The 27,704-nt window shown below is 33.9% G+C and overlaps 1 long non-coding RNA gene across 1 annotated transcript; it reads right to left on the reverse strand.

Moving 5' to 3' along the window:
• Positions 1-27,704, reverse strand: LOC143245309 (uncharacterized). The gene is made up of 3 exons (XR_013025563.1): positions 27,587-27,704; positions 18,763-18,918; positions 1-130 (listed from the first exon to the last, which is right to left on the reverse strand). It is a non-coding gene; the product is annotated as an uncharacterized LOC143245309 (long non-coding RNA).

Genomic DNA, 27,704 nt, shown 5'->3' on the forward strand with positions numbered 1-27,704 from the left:
TGTACACAGTTTAAAATGACCTTTAGTACGTGAAGAACCATTTTGTTCTTTACTATCTGAAAAGAGGTTGATAGTGATGCCAGAACAAGCTCGTGAGAGTTCCCTCGTTCTGGATATCACAGGTGATTCGCTAAAGGAAAAAAACAATATATGTTTTACATAAAATTACATAATTAATCGCTAAATTACAATCTATAATACTTGTATAACAGTTCTAGAAAACGCAGTGTAGAATAAATGAATAATACATGATACAAAGTGGAATGCTTTTTAACGTTGAAATAAAACTGAATATAGAATTGAAATCAAATTAGCCGTCCATTCACAGGTTAGGTTTATAACCCCTGACCTTTAAAACAAGGTTTACCTATTTGAAATTCAGTTTTAAATGAAAACAAAACAACCAAACATAATATTGTTAGACTTTGCTTTCTAAGCTTGCATTGATGTTTAACTCATGGTAAACAGATATAAATGTTATTTCTACTTAAACGCCCATGTACTTCTAAATGGTTCGAAGAATGCACAAACCATAATAATAGACATATTCGGAATCTTACACAAAGAGGTTTTGAAATAAATGCTATTGAATTGCTCGTCTATCATCCCTAGTATGTTTCTATGTTTCTTTTTTTAAATTGTATGTGTATAAAGTGACCGATTCGATGACTCTTGTATTTGTTATTTTCACTATCTGTGTTTTATAACCTTCAGTATCATAGTTTGTTATAGCTTGGATTTTTAAGAATCTATGAGACATCTTTTCGGAAATTGTTGTTGAAATATTTTTTATTTGTTTAATAAAGGTTATATTGTACCTAATACCACTGTTATATTCTTCAAAACAATTTGTATTCGTGGACAATACATAAATGTTTCACACAGTATCTCAGTTTCTGTATAGAATCGCATATACAGTGGTCACGTGATATACCACCGAAGAAAAGTTTCTTTTTAATCTATAATTAGGGAAGAAATACACTTTAGCACAATTAGTCCTTAGGCTTATAGTTTGTTTGTTTTGAATTTCACGCAAAGCTACACGAGGGCTATCTGTGTTAGCCGTCCCTAATTTAGTAGTGTAAGACTAGAGGGGAGGCAGCTAGTCATCATTACCCACGCTACTCTTTTACCAACGAATAGTGGAATTAACCGTAAAATTATAACGTCCCCAGCGGCTGAAAGGAAGAGCATGTTTGGTGTGACAAAAATTCGAACCTGCAGTCCTCAGATTGTGAGTCTAGCTTTCTAACCATCTAGAAAGGCATGACCTTGGCCTTATAGAGAAGATGTGTTGTTTTAATAGTGTTTAGATTTAAGATGACTCTCTCTTTCATTAAGAAAAGTGTGTTAGAATAGTTTCACTTTGTCATCAGTATCTGTCTTTTAAACACATGATTCAATCGCAGTTTGTTTGGATAAAAATAATTTAGGGCACACATCACGAGTTATTTTGGTGGAATACTTTATTTTTGTCCCCAAAACTAAGGAACCCTCACAAACAATACCCACGTTTCTCAGAGTTGTTGTTTCTCTCTAGTCCAATATGATACGTTATGAAACTGATCAATAACCATACATCGTTTCCGATAAGACTTAACCTAAATCTGTCTTTAAAGGACCAGAAATGGAAACCATATATTGTCACGCATTTAGATGTTTTTTTTCTTAAACCAGATACAATAACATCTGAGTTAAAAGAGCAAAGCAAAACAATTACCCAAAGAACCTGCCTCTTCTATACGTGCTTCTTGTCAAACAATAATATATGTAGCCAAATGTACTTCAACTAGTTCAACCCTAATTGTATGGTACTCTACAAAACTTTTAAGACAAAGTCAAAAATTACATTTCAGGCTAATTTAATAGAACAATGAAAGGTAAGCCACAGATGAAACGTCAACATTGTATTTAATAGAACAATGAAGGGTAAGCCACAGATAAAACATCAACATTGTATTTAATAGAACAATGAAAGATAAACCACAGATGAAACATCAACATTGTATTTAATAGAACAACGAAAGATAAACCACAGATGAAACATCAACATTGTATTCAATAGAACAATGGCAGGTAAATCACAGATCAAACGTCAACATTGTATTTAATAGAACAATGAAAGATAAACCACAGATGAAACATCAACATTGTATTTAATAGAACAACGAAAGATAAACCACAGATGAAACATCAACATTGTATTTAATAGAACAATGAAAGATAAACCACAGATGAAACGTCAACATTGTATTTAATAGAACAATGGCAGGTAAATCACAGATGAAACGTCAACATTGTATTTAATAGAACAATGAAAGATAAACCACAGATGAAACATCAACATTGTATTTAATAGAACAACGAAAGATAAACCACAGTTGAAACATCAACATTGTATTTAATAGAACAATGGCAGGTAAATCACAGATGAAACGTCAACATTGTATTTAATAGAACAACGAAAGATAAACCACAGATAAAACATCAACATTCTACTCAATAGAACAATGGCAGGTAAATCACAGATGAAACGTCAACATTGTATTTAATAGAACAATGAAAGATAAACCACAGATGAAACATCAACATTGTATTTAATAGAACAATGGCAGGTAAATCACAGATGAAAGGTCAACATTGTATTTAATAGAACAATGAAAGATAAACCACAGATGAAACATCAACATTGTATTTAATAGAACAACGAAAGATAAACCACAGATGAAACATCAACACTGTATTTAATAGAACAATGAAAGATAAACCACAGATGAAACATCAACATTGTATTTAATAGAACAATGAAAGATAAACCACAGATGAAACATCAACATTGTATTTAATAAAACAATGAAAGATAAACCACAGATAAAACATCAACATTGTATTTAATAGAACAATGATAGGTAAACCACAGATGAAACATCAACATTGTATTTAATAGAACAATGAAAGATAAACCACAGATGAAACATCAACATTGTATTTAATAGAACAACGAAAGATAAACCACAGATGAAACATCAACATTGTATTTAATAGAACAATGGCAGGTAAATCACAGATGAAACGTCAACATTGTATTTAATAGAACAATGAAAGATAAACCACAGATGAAACATCAACATTGTATTTAATAGAACAACGAAAGATAAACCACAGATGAAACATCAACATTGTATTTAATAGAACAATGAAAGATAAACCACAGATGAAACGTCAACATTGTATTTAATAGAACAATGGCAGGTAAATCACAGATGAAACGTCAACATTGTATTTAATAGAACAATGAAAGATAAACCACAGATGAAACATCAACATTGTATTTAATAGAACAACGAAAGATAAACCACAGATGAAACATCAACATTGTATTTAATAGAACAATGGCAGGTAAATCACAGATGAAACGTCAACATTGTATTTAATAGAACAACGAAAGATAAACCACAGATAAAACATCAACATTCTATTCAATAGAACAATGGCAGGTAAATCACAGATGAAACGTCAACATTGTATTTAATAGAACAATGAAAGATAAACCACAGATGAAACATCAACATTGTATTTAATAGAACAATGGCAGGTAAATCACAGATGAAAGGTCAACATTGTATTTAATAGAACAATGAAAGATAAACCACAGATGAAACATCAACATTGTATTTAATAGAACAATGAAAGATAAACCACAGATGAAACATCAACATTGTATTTAATAGAACAATGAAAGATAAACCACAGATGAAACATCAACATTGTATTTAATAGAACAATAGCAGGTAAATAACAGATGAAACGTCAACATTGTATTTAATAGAACAATGAAAGATAACCACAGATGAAACATCAACATTGTATTTAATAGAACAACGAAAGATAAACCACAGATGAAACATCAACATTGTATTTAATAGAACAATGAAAAATAAAACACAGATGAAACATCAACATTGTATTTAATAGAACAACGAAAGATAAACCACAGATGAAACATCAACATTGTATTTAATAGAACAATGATAGGTAAACCACAGATGAAACATCAACATTGTATTTAATAGAATAATGAAAGATAAACCACAGATGAAACATCAACATTGTATTTAATAGAACAACGAAAGATAAACCACAGATGAACCATCAACATTGTATTTAATAGAACAATGGAAGGTAAATCACAGATGAAACATCAACATTGTATTTAATAGAACAATGAAAGATAAACCACAGATGAAACGTCAACATTGTATTTAATAGAACAATGGCAGGTAAACCACAGATGAAACATGAACATTGTATTTAATAGAACAATGAAAGATAAACCACAGATGAAACATCAACACTGTATTTAATAGAACAATGAAAGATAAACCACAGATGAAACATCAACATTGTATTTAATAGAACAATAGCAGGTAAATAACAGATGAAACGTCAACATTGTATTTAATAGAACAATGAAAGATAACCACAGATGAAACATCAACATTGTATTTAATAGAACAACGAAAGATAAACCACAGATGAAACATCAACATTGTATTTAATAGAACAATGAAAAATAAAACACAGATGAAACATCAACATTGTATTTAATAGAACAACGAAAGATAAACCACAGATGAAACATCAACATTGTATTTAATAGAACAATGATAGGTAAACCACAGATGAAACATCAACATTGTATTTAATAGAATAATGAAAGATAAACCACAGATGAAACATCAACATTGTATTTAATAGAACAACGAAAGATAAACCACAGATGAACCATCAACATTGTATTTAATAGAACAATGGAAGGTAAATCACAGATGAAACATCAACATTGTATTTAATAGAACAATGAAAGATAAACCACAGATGAAACGTCAACATTGTATTTAATAGAACAATGGCAGGTAAACCACAGATGAAACATCAACATTGTATTTAATAGAACAATGAAAGATAAACCACAGATGAAACGTCAACATTGTATTTAATAGAACAATGAAAGATAAACCAGAGATGAAACGTCAACATTGTATTTAATAGAACAATGAAAGATCAACATTGTATTTAATAGAACAACGAAAGGTAAACCACAGATGAAACATCAACATTGTATTTAATAGAACAATGGCAGGTAAATCACAGATGAAACGTCAACATTGTATTTAATAGAACAACGAAAGGTAAACCACAGATGAAACATCAACATTGTATTTAATAGAACAATGGCAGGTAAATCACAGATGAAACATCAACATTGTATTCAATAGAACAATGGCAGGTAAATCACAGATGAAACGTCAACATTGTATTTAATAGAACAATGAAAGATAAACCACAGATGAACCATCAACATTGTATTTAATAGAACAATGGAAGGTAAATCACAGATGAAACATCAACATTGTATTTAATAGAACAATGAAAGATAAACCACAGATGAAACATCAACATTGTATTTAATAGAACAATGAAAGATAAACCACAGATGAAACGTCAACATTGTATTTAATAGAACAATGGCAGGTAAATCACAGATGAAACATCAACATTGTATATAATATAACAATGATAGGTAAACCACAGATGAAACATGAACATTGTATTTAATAGAACAATGAAAGATAAACCACAGATGAAACATCAAAATTGTATTTAATAGAACAACGAAAGATAAACCACAGATGAAACATCAACATTGTATTTAATAGAACAATGGAAGGTAAATCACAGATGAAACGTCAACATTGTATTTAATAGAACAATGGAAGGTAAATCACAGATGAAACATCAACATTGTATTTAATAGAACAACGAAAGATAAACCACAGATGAAACATCAACATTGTATTTAATAGAACAATGATAGGTAAACCACAGATGAAACATCAACATTGTATTTAATAGAACAATGGAAGGTAAATCACAGATGAAACATCAACATTGTATTTAATAGAACAATGAAAGATAAACCACAGATGAAACGTCAACATTGTATTTAATAGAACAATGAAAGATCAACATTGTATTTAATAGAACAACGAAAGGTAAACCACAGATGAAGCATCAACATTGTATTTAATAGAACAATGGCAGGTAAATCACAGATGAAACGTCAACATTGTATTTAATAGAACAATGAAAGATAAACCACAGATGAAACATCAACATTGTATTTAATATAACAACGAAAGATAAACAACAGATGAAACATCAACATTGTATTTAATAGAACAATGGAAGGTAAATCACAGATGAAACGTCAACATTGTATTTAATAGAACAATGAAAGATAAACCACAGATGAAACATCAACATTGTATTTAATAGAACAACGAAAGATAAACCACAGATGAAACATCAACATTGTATTTAATGGAACAATGATAGGTAAACCACAGATGAAACATCAACATTGTATTTAATAGAACAATGAAAGATAAACCACAGATGAAACATCAACATTGTATTTAATGGAACAATGATAGGTAAACCACAGATGAAACATCAACATTGTATTTAATAGAACAATGAAAGATAAACCACAGATGAAACATCAACATTGTATTTAATAGAACAATGGAAGGTAAATCACAGATGAAACATCAACATTGTATTTAATAGAACAATGAAAGATAAACCACAGATGAAACGTCAACATTGTATTTAATAGAACAATGAAAGATAAACCACAGATGAAACATCAACATTGTATTTAATAGAACAACGAAAGATAAACCACAGATGAAACATCAACATTGTATTTAATAGAACAATGGTAGGTAAATCACAGATGAAACGTCAACATTGTATTTAATAGAACAATGAAAGATAAACCACAGATGAAACATCAACATTGTATTTAATAGAACAACGAAAGATAAACCACAGATGAAACATCAACATTGTATTTAATGGAACAATGATAGGTAAACCACAGATGAAACTTCAACATTGTATTTAATAGAACAACGAAAGATAAACCACAGATGAAACATCAACATTGTATTTAATAGAACAATGGGAGGTAAATCACAGATGAAACGTCAACATTGTATTTAATAGAACAATGGAAGGTAAATCACAGATGAAACGTCAACATTGTATTTAATAGAACAATGAAAGATAAACCACAGATGAAACATCAACATTGTATTTAATAGAACAACGAAAGATAAACCACAGATGAAACATCAACATTGTATTTAATAGAACAATGGTAGGTAAATCACAGATGAAACGTCAACATTGTATTTAATAGAACAATGAAAGATAAACCACAGATGAAACATCAACATTGTATTTAATAGAACAACGAAAGATAAACCACAGATGAAACATCAACATTGTATTTAATGGAACAATGATAGGTAAACCACAGATGAAACTTCAACATTGTATTTAATAGAACAACGAAAGATAAACCACAGATGAAACATCAACATTGTATTTAATAGAACAATGGAAGGTAAATCACAGATGAAACGTCAACATTGTATTTAATAGAACAATGGAAGGTAAATCACAGATGAAACATCAACATTGTATTTAATAGAACAACGAAAGATAAACCACAGATGAAACATCAACATTGTATTTAATAGAACAATGATAGGTAAACCACAGATGAAACATCAACATTGTATTTAATAGAACAATGGAAGGTAAATCACAGATGAAACATCAACATTGTATTTAATAGAACAATGAAAGATAAACCACAGATGAAACGTCAACATTGTATTTAATAGAACAATGAAAGATCAACATTGTATTTAATAGAACAACGAAAGGTAAACCACAGATGAAGCATCAACATTGTATTTAATAGAACAATGGCAGGTAAATCACAGATGAAACGTCAACATTGTATTTAATAGAACAATGAAAGATAAACCACAGATGAAACATCAACATTGTATTTAATAGAACAACGAAAGATAAACACAGATGAAACATCAACATTGTATTTAATAGAACAATGGAAGGTAAATCACAGATGAAACAACATTGTATTTAATAGAACAATGAAAGATAAACATTGTATTTAATAGAACAATGATGAAACATCAACATTGTATAAAACAATGATAGGTAAACACAGATGAAACATCAACATTGTATTTAATAGAACAATGAAAGATAAACCACAGATGAAACATCAACATTGTATTTAATAACAATGAACAAGATGAAACATCAACATTGTATAATACAACACAGATGAAACATCAACATTGTATTTAATAGAACAATGAAAGATAAACCACAGATGAAACATCAACATTGTATTTAATAGAACAACGAAAGATAAACCACAGATGAAACATCAGCATTGTATTTAATAGAACAATGAAACATCAACATTGTATTTAATAGAACAATAGGTAAATCACAGATGAAACGTCAACATTGTATTTAATAGAACAATGAAAGATAAACCACAGATGAAACATCAACATTGTATTTAATAGAACAATAAACCACAGATGAAACATCAACATTGTATTTAATAGAACAACGAAAGATAAACCACAGATGAAACATCAACATTGTATTTAATAGAACAATGGAAGGTAAATCACAGATGAAACATCAACATTGTATTTAATAGAACAATGAAAGATAAACCACAGATGAAACGTCAACATTGTATTTAATAGAACAATGAAAGATAAACCACAGATGAAACATCAACATTGTATTTAATAGAACAACGAAAGATAAACCACAGATGAAACATCAACATTGTATTTAATAGAACAATGGTAGGTAAATCACAGATGAAACGTCAACATTGTATTTAATAGAACAATGAAAGATAAACCACAGATGAAACATCAACATTGTATTTAATAGAACAACGAAAGATAAACCACAGATGAAACATCAACATTGTATTTAATGGAACAATGATAGGTAAACCACAGATGAAACATCAACATTGTATTTAATAGAACAATGAAAGATAAACCACAGATGAAACATCAACATTGTATTTAATAGAACAATGGAAGGTAAATCACAGATGAAACGTCAACATTGTATTTAATAGAACAATGGAAGGTAAATCACAGATGAAACATCAACATTGTATTTAATAGAACAATGGAAGGTAAATCACAGATGAAACATCAACATTGTATTTAATAGAACAATGAAAGATAAACCACAGATGAAACGTCAACATTGTATTTAATAGAACAATAAAAGGTAAATCACAGATGAAACGTCAACATTGTATTTAATGGAACAATGATAGGTAAACCACAGATGAAACATCAACATTGTATTTAATAGAACAATGAAAGATAAACCACAGATGAAACATCAAAATTGTATTTAATAGAACAACGAAAGATAAACCACAGATGAAACATCAACATTGTATTTAATAGAACAATGGAAGGTAAATCACAGATGAAACAACATTGTATTTAATAGAACAATGGAAGGTAAATCATGAAACGTGTATTTAATAGAACAATGATAGATAAACCACAGATGAAACGAAAGATCAACATTGTATTTAATAGAACAATGGAAGGTAAATCACAGATGAAACATCAACATTGTATTTAATAGAACAATGAAAGATAAACCACAGATGAAACGTCAACATTGTATTTAATAGAACAATCACAGATGAAACAACATTGTATTTAATAGAACAATGAAAGATAAACCACAGATGAAACATCAACATTGTATTTAATAGAACAATGAAAGATAAACCACAGATGAAACATCAACATTGTATTTAATAGAACAATGAAAGATAAACCACAGATGAAACATCAACATTGTATTTAATAGAAACAACAGATGAAGAACATAAACCACAGATGAAACCACAGATCAACATTGTATTTAATAGAACAACGAAAGATAAATCACAGATGAGACATTAACATTGTATTAATCTTCATATTTAGTACAAAAGACACTTGATGAAAGTGCTTGAGCTCAGCAAACAGTTAATATTTTGTGTTTCTGTTTTAATAACTGCAGACAACCTTTTAGGCGCCGTTGAAACATAGTTAATCAAAGTTTCCTTTAGAATTTTACTCCAAATGTCTCAAGTATACAACAAATAAAGTTTTTTTGGAAGTACTTTTGATTTGTCAAGGGCTTGTTCTCTCAAATCCCAAATCTGCTCAATGGTTGAGATCGGGGCTCGGTGGGAACCCCGATAATTTGTATAATTGTATAATTTGAATAACACCAACAGCTTCTTTCTTAGCTAAGTAACTTCTGAATACGTAGATTGGATGAGTGTTTGAGGTCATTATCTTCTTGGCAGTAGAATCCCTTACCTATAATACACTCCTCGCCTGGCCAGGTGGTTAAGGCACTCTGAGGGTCGCGGGTTCGAATTCCCGTCACCCCAAACATGTTCGACCTTTCAGCCATGGGGCGTTATATGTGACGGCCAATTCCACTATTCGTTGGTAAAAAGAGTAGCCTAAGAGTTGGCAGTGTGTGGTGATGACTAGCTGCCTTCCCACTTGTCTTATTCTGTTAAATTAGGGACTGCTAGCGCAGATAGCCCTTGTGTAGCTTTGCGAGAAATTCAAAACAAACCAAACCGGTAACATACAAACCACTGAGTATACCATAACAGATAAGTATCTACTTTGATCATACTTCTTGATAAAGGCTCCACAAAGAGCAATCCATAGTAGAATATTCATTTCTATCATCTGATTTCTAATGAAACATCACTCTTAAATTATTTTGAAAAAAACAATATTCTAATTAACAGATTTTCCAATAACTGATTTTTTTTGGTCATTCGGTGAAACTCGGAGGTTTGTTTTATTTTAATTTTGCTTTATTATTTTCCCCTCTGGAATTTGACTCTCATAGACCTTATTTGTTTGTTTCATGCTAAGCTCAATGCCACAATGTGAACTGTCTGTGCTATGCCCACTGCTGGGATAGAGCCCCGAATTTTAAAACTTTTTATTTTCTAATGCTTACTGCTGAGATACCGAGGGATCTATAGAAACTGTTGATAAAGTATTGACTGTAGTTTTATAATGTTACTAAATTCATGAGACAACTTAGACTATTATCATACAAAGAATGTCGCCTACAGAGACGAAAAACGTTTATTATTTTCGGTATATTATTCATTCAAGAAGTTTGATACTATGAATAGCCACCTATTTCCCCTTGATAAATATTTTCTCGTCTCGTGTGGATGTGAAGAAACATACAAATCACATTTCAACTTAAAAAACTTTGTCTAAACATTTTGTCAAAAACGTAATGAAACCCTTACCAACACGGGTCGTAACTACATTATAAACATTTACTTAAATATATCCCATTTAAAGACGAAGAAATAAAAATAAAAAGTCAATGCACTGGTTGATTTTAAGTTGGCTAATAGAAGTAACTACAGTGTAGCTTCAGTGTAGGTAAATTAAATAGGTAAGGGTTTAAGCTGGCTAATAGAAGTAACTACAGTGTAGCTCCAGTGTAAGTAAATTAAATAGGTAAGGGTTTAAGCTGGCTAATAGAAGTAACTACAGTGTAGCTCCAGTGTAGGAAAATTAAATAGATAAGGGTTTAAGCTGGCTGATAGAAGTAACTACAGTATAGTTCCAGTGTAGGTAAATTGAATAGATAAGGGTTTGAGAGTACGTATGTATTGTTCTATATTCTTATCTTCGTTTGAGGCTATACATTTAACATACTTTATCGCTATCTTCCTTTGAGAGTATGTATTTTAAGTGTTTTATTTCTGTCTTCGTTTGAGAGTATATATTTTAAGTGTTTTATTTCTGTCTTCGTTTGAGAGTATATATTTTAAGTGTTTTATTTCTGTCTTCGTTTGAGAGTATATATTTAACGTACTATATCCTTGTCTTCTCATCCACCCCTTCTCTGTTCAGTTTTACTTATTCCAAAATATGTTGCTTTGGTTAAGGTTGGATGGTTGTATTAATATGTTTACTGGGCACGTAACTTCTGTGTCTAAAGTAAAACAGTCAACACTGGATAGTCTAACAGCAGTTAAGAGGTTGTTAATCAGTCACAACTGGTCATGCTTGTAGTTAAGAGGTTATTAATCAGTCACAACTGGTCATGTTGAAGTTAAGAAGTTATTAATCAGTCACAACTGGTCATGCTTGTAGTTAAGAGGTTATTAATCAGTCACAAATGGTCATGTTTGAAGTTAAGAGGTTGTTAATCAGTCACAACTGGTCATGCTTGTAGTTAAGAGGTTATTAATCAGTTACAACTGGTCATGCAGTTTACCTATTAGAAACTTTTACCCCATCTGGTGGCATTTTCATTAAGCTTATTATTCTTATTTAATACTTTAGATTTAATTTAACCCCAACCAGTGGAACAGTGGTATGTCTGCTGACTTATACTTTTCTGTACCTCGTGAGTAAATATGAAAATATTGTCAATGTTACTGAGGTAAATAACAAGCCAGAGACAATTCCTTTTGTCTCCTTACTTAAACCAAACTTCAGGTTTGTTTTATTCTTTATCTAACACTTCGGTTTCAAAACTATCCATAAATAAGTCCCATAACAGCGGAGATAAATAACAACCCACAGCTAAGCCTAATTTATTTTTAATCAACGTTATTATTAATTTTAAAAAAATATTTTCAACACTTGCTTCTACTAAGTTATTCATGTCTGTTATTTTTAAGACATTTTATCTCATTTTTTTTTCTTCCCAAAACATTCAAGAGCTTTTTCAGTGAAAATTGATACAACATCAAAAGACACCAAAATATATTTTTGAGATCTAAAATTTTTTGTTCAATTCTTTTCTGACATTCAAATGAATTGTTGACACTTTGTTTTTATCCTTTTAAAATTACAATTTTTTCGAAACGAATTTCGTTGTATTAAACACTGAACTATTAATTTTAAATACAATACTTCTAAACATGTTCCCAATCTTATGAACTTTAGACAAAACATAAAGACTAGGTAAAATAAGGTTGTTTGAAATTAAATTGTGCTTATCATAAGGTGTTATTAAACTCCTAACGTTTTCGTTAATTATTATATGATGTTTGTTTATATGATTGATCTTTATGCTCTCATATTGACCTTCTTTCAACATTGGCCCTGCATATCCAGGTTGTAATCCGAGGGTTGTAGGATCGAATCTCAGTCGCACCAGACATGCTCGCCCTTTCAGCCGTGGGGGCGTTATAAAGTGATGGTCAATCCCACTATTCGTTAGTAAAAGAGTAGCCCAAGAGTTGGCGGTGGGTGGTGATGACTAGCTACCTTCCCTCTAGTCTTACACTGCTAAATTACGGACGGCTAGCGCAGATAACCTTCGTGTAGCTTTGCGCGAAATTAAAAAACAAACGAACAGACACTGAAATGAGATCGATTTATTTTTACCAAAATTTTATTGAATAATTTAAATTATTTTTTTTTAATTTCGCGGATTCTTCCTGAGAGGGTTTTTACGGATTGTTGTTGATACAGTCTTTAAACATTTTACCTACACTGAAACAAGGAAAACGTTCAATGACTTTAACTCCAGTTTCCCCCTGCTGAATGAAGGTTACGACAAGATGGTGGTATTATAAATGTTCTTATAGTGTATTATTGTATCAAATGCATTTTGTACCTGAGTTATGTAATCACGTTTGTCAAGCACACTTGTCCTTTTGGTAACGAGAAAATATAATGAGTGATAACAGACTTTAACGTTACTTCACGTTATAAAATAGGCTTAAAGAGTTTAATCTGGGGATAAAAACACATTACATACTTTACTTCTATTACAAGAACATTTACACTTTTAAATAAAACATACACGTGCAGGCAGTGTAGATGTTCACGGTTTGAATCTCGCACAAACCTACACAAGGGCTATCTGCGCTAGCCATCCCTAATTTAGTAGTGTAAGACAAGAGGGAAGGCAGCTAGTCATCACCACCCACCTACAGCTCTTGGGCTACTCTTTTTACCAACGAATAGTGATATTGACCATCACATTATATCGCCCCCACGGCTTTAAGGGCGAGCATGTTCGGTGCGGCGGGGATTCGAACCCGCGACCCTCAGATTACGAGTCGCACGGCAGTATAATGCACTGGAACATAATAAATACTATTTTGAAACTAAGTCACACCCATCTTGATAAATATTCTTTTGACGTCAGAGGTGCTGACAACTTAATTAATTTCTGTTTTTATATACCCGAAGAAAAGCTTTAATTAACTACCCTCTCATTGTCGCCTTTTCAACACAATCTGTTTCCCATTCCGAAAGACGTAAAAGCAGCGCCATCTCTAATGAGTATTTAGGTGATAAAGAAAAAAATATTATTATCTCGTTGAAAGAAACGCAATCCTGTTTAAGTTTCTATGAGGTACACAAATAAATAGCGCACTCTTTTAGTTATGAAAGTTTAATCAGATATTTCTTTTTTCATTTACAAGCGCGGTTTTTTTTTTTCGTCAAAGCTTCGAGGAAATAAGTTGCAAATAAAGTTTCTTACAAATATCACGGTCAACTCTCAACATGTGCTGAGCCAATTTTCTCCGAACAGCGTGTTTGTTTCTTTGTACCCCAGTCCAACAGTTAGAGCTGAAAGACCGTTAGTCAAAATGTCAGTTTCACGAGTGTATTTTTCATTTTATTTTTACAGGAACTCCAAAATAAACAAGAGTTAAAGCGATTTCAAACCGAGTTCTACCTTGTCACAAAACCTCATGCATTGCCAATAGTCTGTGTGTATTTGAACTACTGCTTCCAAAGGTGGATTAATATGTTATTTAGTACTTCAAGTACGCCATCTGTTATCTCTGTTTTTCTATCTACTGTTATTTCTTTTCTGTACTAGCTGACCCTAATTTAGCTGTGTAAGAATAGGGGGAAATCATTTAGTCATCACCACCCACCGGCAACTCTTGAATCATTCTTTTACCAACAAATAATGGGATCGATCGTAACATAATAACGGCCCCACGCCTGAAAGGGTGACCATGTTTGATATTACCTGGATTCGAACCCGCGACTTTCAGATTATGAACTGAATGCCCTAACCACCTGGTCATGCCGAGTCACCTTTGTGTAGTTTTTTAGAATTTTTGCGAAAGCTGTGCAATAGCTATCTGTGCAATAACAGTGTCTAATTCCTAAGTGATAAACGTATCTGAAAGAAAAATGAAGGGCGACCATCATTAATAAGACGCATCTACGACTCCTAAATGTGTAGACCTCGTTTTGGTGACAGTGGAAGCCCGACATGGCCAGGATGTCAAGACACTCGATTCGTAATCTGAAGCTCGCGGGTTCGCATCCCGGTCGCGCCAAACATGCTCGCCATCCCAGCCGTGGGGGCGTTATAAAGTGACGGTCAATCCCACTATTCGTTGGTAAAAGAGTAATCCAAGAGTTGGCGGTGGGTGGTGATGACTTCCCTCTAGTCTTACACTGCTAAATTAGGGACGACTAGCACAGATAGCCCTCGAGTAGCTTTGTGCGAAATTCAAAAACAAACAAACAAAACAAGACAACTGAACGCGTGCAATAAACCCGGTGCGTTAACTATTAGGCCACTTGTAGTGTCTACTAACTTACATGTTAAGAAACAAAATTCTATAAAGCTTACCTTTTTTATAAACGTCACAAGGTTTACGGTTTCCTCGTTTCAAACTCCTAGGGTTATTTTGTAAAAATATACTTATGTCGTCATACTTAAAAATGTCCACGTCTTCAGAAAAATAATGTGAACAGTCGTAGACGCAATGTACATGTTAAGGAAACGTTTATGCTGTTGACACTGAACGACGATCACGAAATTATGGTTATCATGTCGGGCTGCGTGTCAGAAATCCTAACGTATGTGCTATGATGTTGTGCTAAACACGTTCCACGCTTTGGTGAAGTCCTTTGATCTGTGCTAGTCAGTTTCACTGTTTGGTTGAGAGTAACACTGGAGACGGCGAATGCTTTTAACTTGTCAATCTACATCAATCCAACGTTTCTAAAATCTATAACTGAATATTGAGGTTTCTGACCTGACCGTTCAGACCACGTCTCGCATAAGGTGTCACTTCAGGTTTTCAATATAGCCATTACTCAACAATATAGATGTAATGTTAAAACTTTAGAATAGTGTTATAATGTTTGTTTTTGAATTTCGCGCAAAACTACACGAGGGCTATCTGCGCTAGCCGTCCCTAATTTAGCAATGTAAGGCTCGAGGGAAGGTAGCTAGTCATCACCACCCTCTATCAACTCTTGGGCTACTCTTTTACTAATGAATAGTGGGATTGACTATCGTATTATAACGCCCCCACGGCTGAAAGGGCGACCATGTTTGGTGTGACTGGGATTCGAACTCGAGACCGGCCCGGCATGGCCTAGCGCGTTGAGGCGTGCGCTTCATAATCTGAGGATCGCGGGTTCGCGCCCGAGTCGCGCCAAACATGCTCGCTCTCCCAGCTGTGGGGGCGTTATAATGTGACGGTCAATCCCACTATTCGTTGGTAAAAGAATAGCCCAAGAGTTGGCGGTGAGTGGTGATGACTAGCTGCCTTCCCTCTAGTCTTACACTGCTAAATTAGGGACGGCTAGCACAGATAGCCCTCGAGTAGTTTTGTGCGAAATTCCAAAAAACAAACAAACTCGAGACCTTTGGATTACGGTGTTACAGCGTGCTAAGACGTTTGAATAAAGTAATTTTTGTGCCATACGATTTATATTATTTCATTTATACCTGAAACAAACATGTGTGAAATTACACGTGTTGATTTTTAGATTTATGTTTGTTTTAAATTTCGGGCAAAGCTATACAAGGACTATCTGCGCCAGCAGTCCCTAATTTAATAGTGTAAGATTAGAGAGAATGCAGCTAGTCATCACCACCCATCGCCTATTCTTGGGCTACTCTTTTACCAGCAAATAGTAGGATTGATCTAAGTTATAAAGCACCCACAGTTGAAAAGATGAGCACGTTTGGTGTAACGGGGATTCGAACCTGCGACTCTCAGAACACTTTAACAAACCTTTTAGGTTTGTGATGGTCACTATTTTTCCGTGGAGTATCTCTTTATTTTTTAAATATCTCAGTATCTGAAATAAAAAAATGTTTTATTATTCGGTCGATATAATAAGTTATATTTATTCTCTCCCCCCTCCAGTGGCTCAGCAGTAAGTCTGAGGGCTTACCATGCTAAAAATCTGGATTCGATACCCGCTGTAGAGAGATAGCCCATTTTCTAGCTTTATACTGGTACAGTTCAGCGTTGTCAGCTTTAGACTGGTACAGCTCAGCGTTGTCAGCTTTATACTGGTACAGTTCAGCGTTGTCAGCTTTAGACTGGTACAGTTTAGCATTGTTAGCTTTAGACTGGTACAGCTCAGCGTTGTCAGCTTTAGACTGGTACAGTTCAGCGTTGTCAGCTTTAGACTGCTACAGTTCAGCGTTGTCAGCTTTAGATAATCTAAATATACAAACCCGTGAGTTTTGTTTTAATATATAACGTAGCAAACGGAAGTGTTTGTTTATGTGAGTTTACTGGAAGGAAATGTTTTTATTTCAGTCAATAATATAGCAATATCTCGCTGTTCACGTCTGTGTCACACAGATGTTTTTTTGATGTTCGTTTTTGTTAAATGTTGGTCAAAAACAACTTCACGATTCTAGAAAAAAACCCTCATGCAAAAGTCAGTCAGTTATGCGAAATTTGACAGATTTATTAGCTGTATTAAGCAAAACTGGACAAAAATTATTAGATCTTTTTCTAGTGTAGTTTTATTCCCACGACTTCGGATGTAACAAACACGCAGATAACCGTTAGAAAGTGGGTTATCGGAACAATCAATTTAACAACACATTTGCTCCAAGAAATGTGACACATTTAACAAATCATTGCCTGTCTTGTGTTCCTGGAAAAGAAATAGCATACTGGCCATTTTACTGTGTCATGTCCACTTAGAACTCGCATTCGTCTATTTTTACAGTCCTATTTGCGATCAATCTTCACCCTGGGTAACAGTCTATAAAGTGATAAATCCGTATTTGGAACTACGTTTTACGTCGGAAGTTTACAACACATTACTCTCACTTTAGGGTGTGTTTAACCTATCTCATTTTAAGCTAAGTTAAAACTTTTCCAAGAAACTGTATTTTAAGTAAACAAACTGAGTTGCTAGCAGGTTATATCTACCAAATTAGTTGTCTTTTTAACTCTTTGACGAATAGGACAAACTGTTTTTTTTTTTTCTGTACCAAAAATAAAATAAATACTGGACGAAATTTTAGCGTTAAAATCTGATGGTTTCTAATTTATGAATTTTGTATCATTCCAAAAAAATACTGATCTGGCCGTAAATATAAAAAAAAAAGTTATCTAAGCATAATAAATTTAAGAAAGTCAATCTTTCCACGTATATATGAATATATAGACCAATCAAAGTGAACTGATTTTGTTTTTTTGAATTTCGCGCAAACCTACACAAGGGGTATCTGCGCCATCCGTCCCTCATTTAGCAGTGTAAAAGTAGAGGAAAGACAAGTGGTCATCACTACCCACCGCCGACTCTTGGGCTACTCTTTTACCAACGAAAAGTGGGATTGGTGTTACGTTATAACGCCACTCGGGGCTGAAATGATGAGCGTATTTGGTGTGACGAAGATTCAAGCCCGCGATCTCAGATGACGAGTCGAGCCCCCAAACCACCTGGCTATGGTGGGCCTAAGTTGAATTAAATAAAATATCACTATTTGTTCTCGTGTATTTACCTTCACTGTGCTTGTTTCCTAGTGACGCTTGTCTTCGAAGTGGGGTGTTAATATTCTCCGTATGGTAGACGTCCCCATCAGTGGGTCAGCGATAAGCTTACGGACCTAAAAGCTAAAATTCGGTGTAGACGGAGCGCAGGATAGATCTTTCTATAGCTATAAATAAACATGTGTATTAGGTACTTAATACTTATGTTGTTAACATTGCTTCAACCTTTTATTACTAGCGCCATCATACTGAGTAATTTTACATTTTCGTTTTTTATAACTAAAACTGTAAAGAATTGAGAACAAATATATAAGAAACCATTGTCAATCTCACCATTCTGTTGAAGGTATATATATGTCGTGTTAAGTAGGTTTAGGTTCAAATTCTCATATTATCCTTCACTTACGTGTGGTTCGTTCAAAAACCAGTGAAACCATGAGATAACTTAACAAACAAGATGGCGGTAGCGTTCCATATTGACTTAAAATATATATCACCATCGTTTGCTAGTGTTTTTATTTTAAGTAGTATATGTTTACTAGTATCGCAAGACGGTTTTTGGCGTTGTAACTCCGCAGACATACCGCTGTGCCACTAGAGGGCAAAAGTAAAAATAAAAACAAGTGATGACCCCCACAATGACTTTGATTTACGTTTGGAAACTTATGTCGCTAGATTTTGGGATTCTATCCCTGTTCAGACAAAACCCAATTATCCATTGTGCAACGTTTTGGTAGAACCCGTGGTAAGCAGAGCATGAATAGCCATTATGTAGCTTTTTGTTTAATTGTAAACAAACAAACAAACAAACCGTTAAAACAACGATTTAATTTAGCAGTTTAAGACTAGAGTGAAGTCAGCTAGTCATCACCACCCACCGCCAACTCTTGGGCTACTTTTTTACCAACGAATAGTGGGATTGAACTTCACTTTATAACGCCCCTACGGATGAGAGGGCGAACATGTTTGGTGTGACTGGAATTCGAGCTCGAGACCCTCGGGTTACTAGTTGAGTGTCTTAACCTCCTGGCCATGTCGGGTCAGTAAGAAATGTGTATTAATAAAATATAATTTTCGAAATACATTTTTATAAATGATTGGCTGAAGAGTCTGGACTCTACACGTAAGAATAGTACATAATAATTAATGCTTAAAAAGATTACAGATAGCCATATATATAACACACAAATATTCGATGGCTCAGAGGTTAGATTGAGGACTTACAACACTAAAACTGTGGTCCATTAGACACAGCACAGAAAAACGTTTAACAATTAAGAAAAACCATACAAATTAACAATGCTACCGAAAATACCCGGGAAAGTATAGCTGTTAGTTCCTGCGAAAGACTATTGGATCTGCGACCTCTTCTGGAATTATCTGACAGCTCTACAACAATGTACTTATGATTGGCATTTAGTAATGTTCACAATCCAAGAGAAAAATGATTTTTTATTGAAATCTTAGCTTAAAAACGAGTTTGACTAAGTTTGAATTTCGCTCAAAACTAGACGAGGGCTATCTGCGCTAGCCGTCCCTAATTTAGCAGTGTAAGACTAGATGGAAGGCAGCTAGTCATCACCACCCACCGCCAACTTTTGGGCTACTCTTTTACCAACGAATGGGGGGATTGACCGTAACATTATAACACCCCCACAGCTGAAAGGGTTAGCATGTTTGGTGGGAGATGGATTCGAACTGGCAACCCTCAGATTACCAGTCGAGTGCTCTAACCACCTGGCTATGCCTAGGCCGCTACGTAAAAGAAGGAACATTTTGCTATATATACACACACATGTATCAGATGTGGATTACCAAACGTTTCTTTTCTCTTAGTGAAACGTGATTGTCTTTAAACAAATAAAACGACTAAAACACAAACTAATAAAAAAGCTGTCTTCAGTCTTCGTAGCAGCGAAGGTGGAGAAACGTGTGAACTCTAACTGTTGGTAACCATGGCAACAAGAACAAGGCAACAAGTGACTATGTCGTGTGAAAGCGCAGTAGAACACACACGAACACCAAAGTCAAAACAAAGCCAGTAATTAGTGTTTTTTTTTCGAATTCAAGTGAAAATCTTAGCGTAACACATTTATTAAGAAAATATCACTGCAGATACAACCAGGAGGCGTCGCGACATCAGCCGTTGTGATGGTAAATTTCTTCAACCACAGTGGATGCATACAAAAAAAATTAAAATAAAATAAAATTTAAATACAGATGCTGTTTTAACCCCTCTAGATGGCGCTTGCTGGAATGTTGAAATGTTGAATCTCGGGAACAACGTGATTATGTGGTAAAACCATACATCAAGATTACTATCACCATCAAGGTTTACATTCCACAAGCTACCGCGATACCTGTCCTTCAAGTAACAAAGCAGCGACTGTTTAAATATATCATTCTTTCCAGAAAATAAGTGCTGTTTGTTATTTTCCTATAAATATATTTCATCGTATGGAATGTCGAGAACATTAGCGGTTTAATTTTGTTCTCGAGGAATGCTATTTGAAACTAGTTTAAAACTACAAAACTAAAGAGTGAACGTACTACGTTACTCTGAAAAGAACGTTTGCTGATGTGTTGAATATAAATACGTATGTCGGTTTTGCTAGATTCAGCGGTGACCCATACAGGATAAGAACTGCATATTTACAATCAGAAGATAATAAAACACGAACTGAGAACATCCGATTTCGATGCCCCTTTAACTTGAGACCATCATGAGATTGCTGAAGTTAAAAGACGAATTACTTTGTTTTTTTATTAAACCATAAGTTACACGATGGGCTACCTCGGTTGCGCTCAACACAGTTGTCGAAACCAGATGGTTTCAGTTCGTGTTTTGCGCTTAAGACTTAGTGGAGAGGAAACACGAATCTAAGTATTTAATGAATGGTATGTTGAGCAACAAGAAACACATAATCCTGTGATAAATTTATTGATGTGCTACCTTTCACTCAGAGAGTAAACACAAAATGCATTCACAAGCTTTAAGGCGCAGACAGCCTAGTTACTTTGCGCCATAAATTGCCACACCCACCACCACCTTTAAATGAAGTAACAAATGTTTGTTCTGAATTTCACGCAAAGCTACACAAGGCTATCTGCGCTAGCCGTCCCTCATTTAGCTGTCTATCTGCATTAGCTGTCTCTAATTTAGCAGTTTAAGACTAGAGGGAGGACAGCTAGTTACCACCACTCACCGCCAACTCTGGGGCTACTCTTTTATCAATGAATAGTGGGATTTAACTTCACTTTATAACGCCCCTACGGATGAAAGGGCGAACATGTTTGGTGTGACTGGGATTCGAACCCGAGACCCTCGGGTTACTAGTTGAGTGCCTTAACCTCCTGGCCATGTCGGGTCGGTAAGAAATGTGTATCAATAAAATATAATTTTCGAAATACATTTTTATAAATGATTGGCTAAAGAGTCTGGACTCTACACGTAAGAATAGTACATAATAATTAATGCTTAAAAAGATTACAGATAGCCATATATATAACACACAAATATTCGATGGCTCAGAGGTTAGATTGAGGACTTACAACACTAAAAGTGTGGTCCATTAGACACAGCACAGAAAAACGTTAACAATTAAGAAAAACCATACAAATTAACAATGCTGCCAAAATTACCCGGGAAAGTATAGCTGTTAGTTCCTGCGAAAGACTATTGGATCTGCGACCTCTTCTGGAATTATCTGACAACTCTACAACAATGTACTTGTGATTGACATTTAGCAATGTTCACAATCCAAGAGAAAAATGATTTTATTGAAATTTAACTTAAAAACGAGCTTAACTAAGTTTGAATTTCGCTCAAAACTAAACGGGGCTATCTGCGCTAAACGGGGCTATCTGCGCTAGCCGTCCCTACATTAGCAGTGTAAGACTAGATGGAAGGCAGCTAGTCATCACCACTCATTGCCAAGGAATAGCGGGATTTACCGTCACATTATAAAGCTCCCACGGCTGAAAAGGCGAGATGTTTGGTGTGACGGGGATTCGAACCAGTGACCCTTAGATTACGAGTCGAGTGCCTTAACCACTCGGGCCTTAGCATGTAGTAAAAAGAAAAACAATATCTTATTGTCATATATCTTAAAACGAATAACAATATTCTATTATCTTGTATCAAACATAGAACCAATCCTACATTCATGTACGAAAACGTAAGTCAATGTGCTATTGTGTTGCTACGACTCTGTATTAATATATTATGCTTAGAATTTTAAAATACGGCTCGTCCGCAAGTAAACTTATAAAATATTCTGTAGAAATAAATACAAAGACCAGATGGAATTCGAACCCAATTTTACAAAAGTGGAAAGGCTATAAAAGTTAAAAATATTGTGCGTAAATCACTTAGAAATATTCATTACATTCCAATGCTGACCAGCAATGAAGCTTGTTTAATAGCACAATTTTTTATTTATTTCATGGTCCAGATCACGGTACAATTACACAAAATTATTCAAAAGTAATTCTGCACTGGATTAATCAGTATCGCTTATAATGTTCCTGATATAGACTCAACTCACAATTTACGGCCCGGCATAGCTCGGTGGTTAAGGCACTCGACTCGTAATCCGAGGGTCGCGGATTCGAATCTCCGTCACACCAAACATGATCGCACCTTCAGCGGTGTGGGCGTTATAATGTTATGGTCAATTCCATCATTCATTAATAAAAGAATATCTCAAGGGTTGGCGGTAAATGGTGATGACTTGCTACCTTCCCTCTAGTCTTACACTGCTAGGTTAGGGAGGGCTAGCGCAGATAGTCCTCGTGTAGCTTTGCGCGAAATTCATAAACAAGTAAACCCTAATTTGTTGTATGTTTTTCTCTTATAAAGAATATGTGCACAGTATTCTTTGTTATAACTTAATAGCCTTTCCCGTTATGAAGAATTTCGTGTACAACTGTTACCGTTGGTACTTTTATTTTTGAGTAATTTTAGCTTTTTTCGTACGGAGAAATTACTTACGATTAAAAGTTATGAGAATAATGCAAATAATTGTAAAAGTCGAATTATAAAATAATGCAATGAAAGAAAAACGTAAGAAAGAGATGGGTAAATAATACATAAAATCGATAAAGTAAACAGAAGCTCTGGCTTAAAAATATCACAGAGTATAACGTACTAAACAACAGAAAGGAAGACAGGTAAAAATACAAACACTGAGGTAAATAGTAAGACAGACCGATAAAAATTACAAGTAGATAAACAGAAGATAAAGTTTACCATATAAACAAGCAAATATACGGGTACTTTTGTGCGCGTTGCTTAGCAAGGACAGAGAGAGACATAAATTGAAACGTGAGCAGACAGATACGACATGAAAGAGAGGTCTATTTTGTTGAAGCATTAGTGACCACAACGCACTCTCTTGAGCGAAAGCTGTCTAGGTTGAAATGATACTAATATACAACACTTACTTATTTAGATAGCTTCCAATTAACGGGTTTGATTTAAAGTCATTGTAAGCATTCTTATATCTTATAATAAACTAAAGATAGCTATATTTCTGCAAACCAGGGTGTGTAGCTTTTAGATGTTGTAATGTTATGGCTATTAGAGGGGCCTCTGACATCAAAGATTTTTAGTTTCACACATTTATTAATTTTCTATTGCAAAATACAAAGGTGTGAATGCAACATTTACCAGAATCATTAGGGCTATTATCGGTCTGTTTATTTCTTTTCAAAAGCAGATAAAGTTTTCCATAGCGTGTGACTCTGACACAACTGCTCTGCTTTTAAGTACGAAATATGTTTCCAAGACTCACTGGTTTTGATGCACAAAGACAGCACGACATACACAGTAAGACTTTTACAGACACAAAACTATCGAAAAAACAGGTGATCAAAAATAATGAAAGGTAAAAGGTAATCGGTACACTGATGGTGAGAGCAAGTCCTAACTAAGCCTTACAGAACAAGTTAAGTAACAAAGTCCCACTTCACTAAGAGACAGACTATTTACAGTTCAAATGTTAAGTAATTAAGTCCCACTTCACTAAGAGACAGACTATTTACAGTTCAGATGTTAAGTGTCTTAGTATTACTTCACTCAGAGACAGACTTAATACAGTTCAGATGTTAAGTGTCTTAGTATCACTCAAAGACACACTTAATACAGTTCAGATGTTAAGTAACTAAGTCCCACTTCACTAAGAGACAGACTATTTACAGTTCAGATGTTAAGTGTCTTAGTATCACTCAGAGACAGACTTAATACAGTTCAGATGTTAAGTAATTAAGTCCCACTTCACTAAGAGACAGACTATTTACAGTTCAGATGTTAAGTGTCTTAGTATTACTTCACTCAGAGACAGACTTAATACAGTTCAGATGTTAAGTGTCTTAGTATCACTCAGAGACACACTTAATACAGTTCAGATGTTAAGTAACTAAGTCCCACTTCACTAAGAGACAGACTATTTACAGTTCAGATGTTAAGTGTCTTAGTATCACTCAGAGACAGACTTAATACAGTTCAGATGTTAAGTAATTAAGTCCCACTTCACTAAGAGACAGACTATTTACAGTTCAGATGTTAAGTGTCTTAGTATTACTTCACTCAGAGACAGACTTAATACAGTTCAGATGTTAAGTGTCTTAGTATCACTCAGAGACACACTTAATACAGTTCAGATGTTAAGTAACTAAGTCCCACTTCACTAAGAAACAGACTATTTACAGTTCAGATATTAAGTGTCTTAGTATTACTTCACTCAGAGACAGACTTAATACAGTTCAGATGTTAAGTAACTGAGTCCCACTTCACTAAGAGACAGACTATTTACAATTCAGATGTTAAGTGTCTTAGTATTACTTCACTCATAGACAGACTATTTACAGTTCAGATATTAAGTAACAAAGTCCCACTTCACTAAGAGACAGACTATTTACAGTTCAGATGTTAAGTGTCTTAGTATTACTTCACTCAGAGACAGACTTAATACAGTTCAAATGTTAAGTAACTGAGTCTCACATCACTAAGAGACAGACTATTTACAGTTCAGATGTTAAGTGTCTTAGTATCACTGAGAGACAGACTTAATCCAGATCATTTGTTAAGTATTTTAGTCTCATTTGAGCGTATGAATCAACAATATTTGTTTTACGAAAACGCTGGCGTGTTCTCGAACATTGTTGATCATTCGAGAATCTCTTTGCAATATTGACGAAGTCCTGAATTCTTACAATTAGAAGCAAATCATTATTCTTCGTGGTGTTCAGTCTGGATGTCGTTTAGTGAGGTAAATTTCGTTTTTCAGTATGATAGTATAAAACGAACATGGATGGCGTATGGTAGGGTACTGTTGATTGATGTATTTTCTCTCGTCAGTAGTTCAAAATTAGGTACGACGACAACGAATAGCCCTAGTCTTGATAGCTTTGACAGAAATACAAAATACAGACAAACATCTTTTTCGTTTCCAGTAAAAGAAAAGGCTCTCCGGATATTAATTTCGCTTAAATATTACAGTTTGGTGACTCTGTGTTTGTAACTATTGGTATAAACTGAAAGTTTGTTGTAAACAGGTTTTATATCATTGTTAAAGAGAACAATTGATAATGACGATATACGAGACCCAATAATGTAAGAACAACTATTAACTGTTTACCAAACATTCGTGGTTGAAATTCGTGGTAACTTTGTATCTTGGATGTAAGAGGGTTTTCGATTCCTGGTTATTTTTATGATCTGAAACAATTAGATATGAGTTATTTTACTTGCGACTTTACCCTGCAACAATACTGTATGGCTAGGAAGCTGCTTATACAGGCTTCGTTAGTTTGTTTGTTTGTTTTGAATTTCGCACAAAGCGACTCGAGGGCTATCTGTGCTAGCCGTCCGTAATTTACCAGTGTAAGACTAGAGGGAAAACAGCTAATCATCACCACCCACCGCCAACTCTTGGGCTACTCTATCAACGAGTGGCCGTAACATTATAACGCCCCCACGGCTGAAAGGGCGAGCATGTTTGGATGCGACCGGGATTCGAACCCTCGACCCTTGGATTACGAGTCAAACGCTTTAACACACTTGGCCATGCCGGGCCGCTTTTACAGGCACATAATAATATTTGTTTGATACTTTTACAATAAATACAATATTATAGTGTTTACAAAATATCTACTGAGATTTTCCTTTCAAACAATCTCTGCGTTTGTGCTTAACTGTAAAACAAACACATATAAACTGCTCAAAGAAGTGTTTATATTCCAAAAATAAAAATTCAAAATATTAAACTTCTTTACTTATTATTTTTTACAAATATTAGCATGAGTAATGCTAAAAAGTATGGAATATATTAGAATGAGTAATGCTAAAAAGTATGGAATATATTAGAATGAGTAATGCTGAAAAGTATGGAATATATTAGAATGAGTAATGCTACAAAGTATGGAATGTATTAGAATGAGTAATGCTAAAAAGTATGGAATATATTACAATGAGTAATGCTAAAAAGTATGGAATATATTAGAATGAGTAATGCTGAAAAGTATGAAATATATTAGAATGAGTAATGCTGAAAAGTATGGAATATATTACAATGAGTAATGCTGAAAAGTATGGAATATATTACAATGAGTAATGCTGAAAAGTATGAAATATATTAGAATGAGTAATGCTGAAAAGTATGGAATATATTAGAATGAGTAATGCTGAAAAGTATGGAATATATTAGAATGAGTAATGCTGAAAAGTATGGAATATATTAGAATGAGTAATGCTGAAAAGTATGGAATATATTAGAATGAGTAATGCTGAAAAATATGGAAAAAATTTTAACTAAACTGGTCAAAATTCCTAACCTGTGTGTAAACTTTAGTAGTAAAGCTCCTATGTTTCCTAACCTGTGTGTAAACGTTAGTAGTATAGCTCCTACGTTTCCTCCCAACATCCTTTAAGGAGAAGTTCAGTTGATTTTAA

This window comes from Tachypleus tridentatus, chromosome 2 (genome assembly GCF_004210375.1).
Source record: "Tachypleus tridentatus isolate NWPU-2018 chromosome 2, ASM421037v1, whole genome shotgun sequence".
NCBI classification, from domain to species: domain Eukaryota; kingdom Metazoa; phylum Arthropoda; class Merostomata; order Xiphosura; family Limulidae; genus Tachypleus; species Tachypleus tridentatus.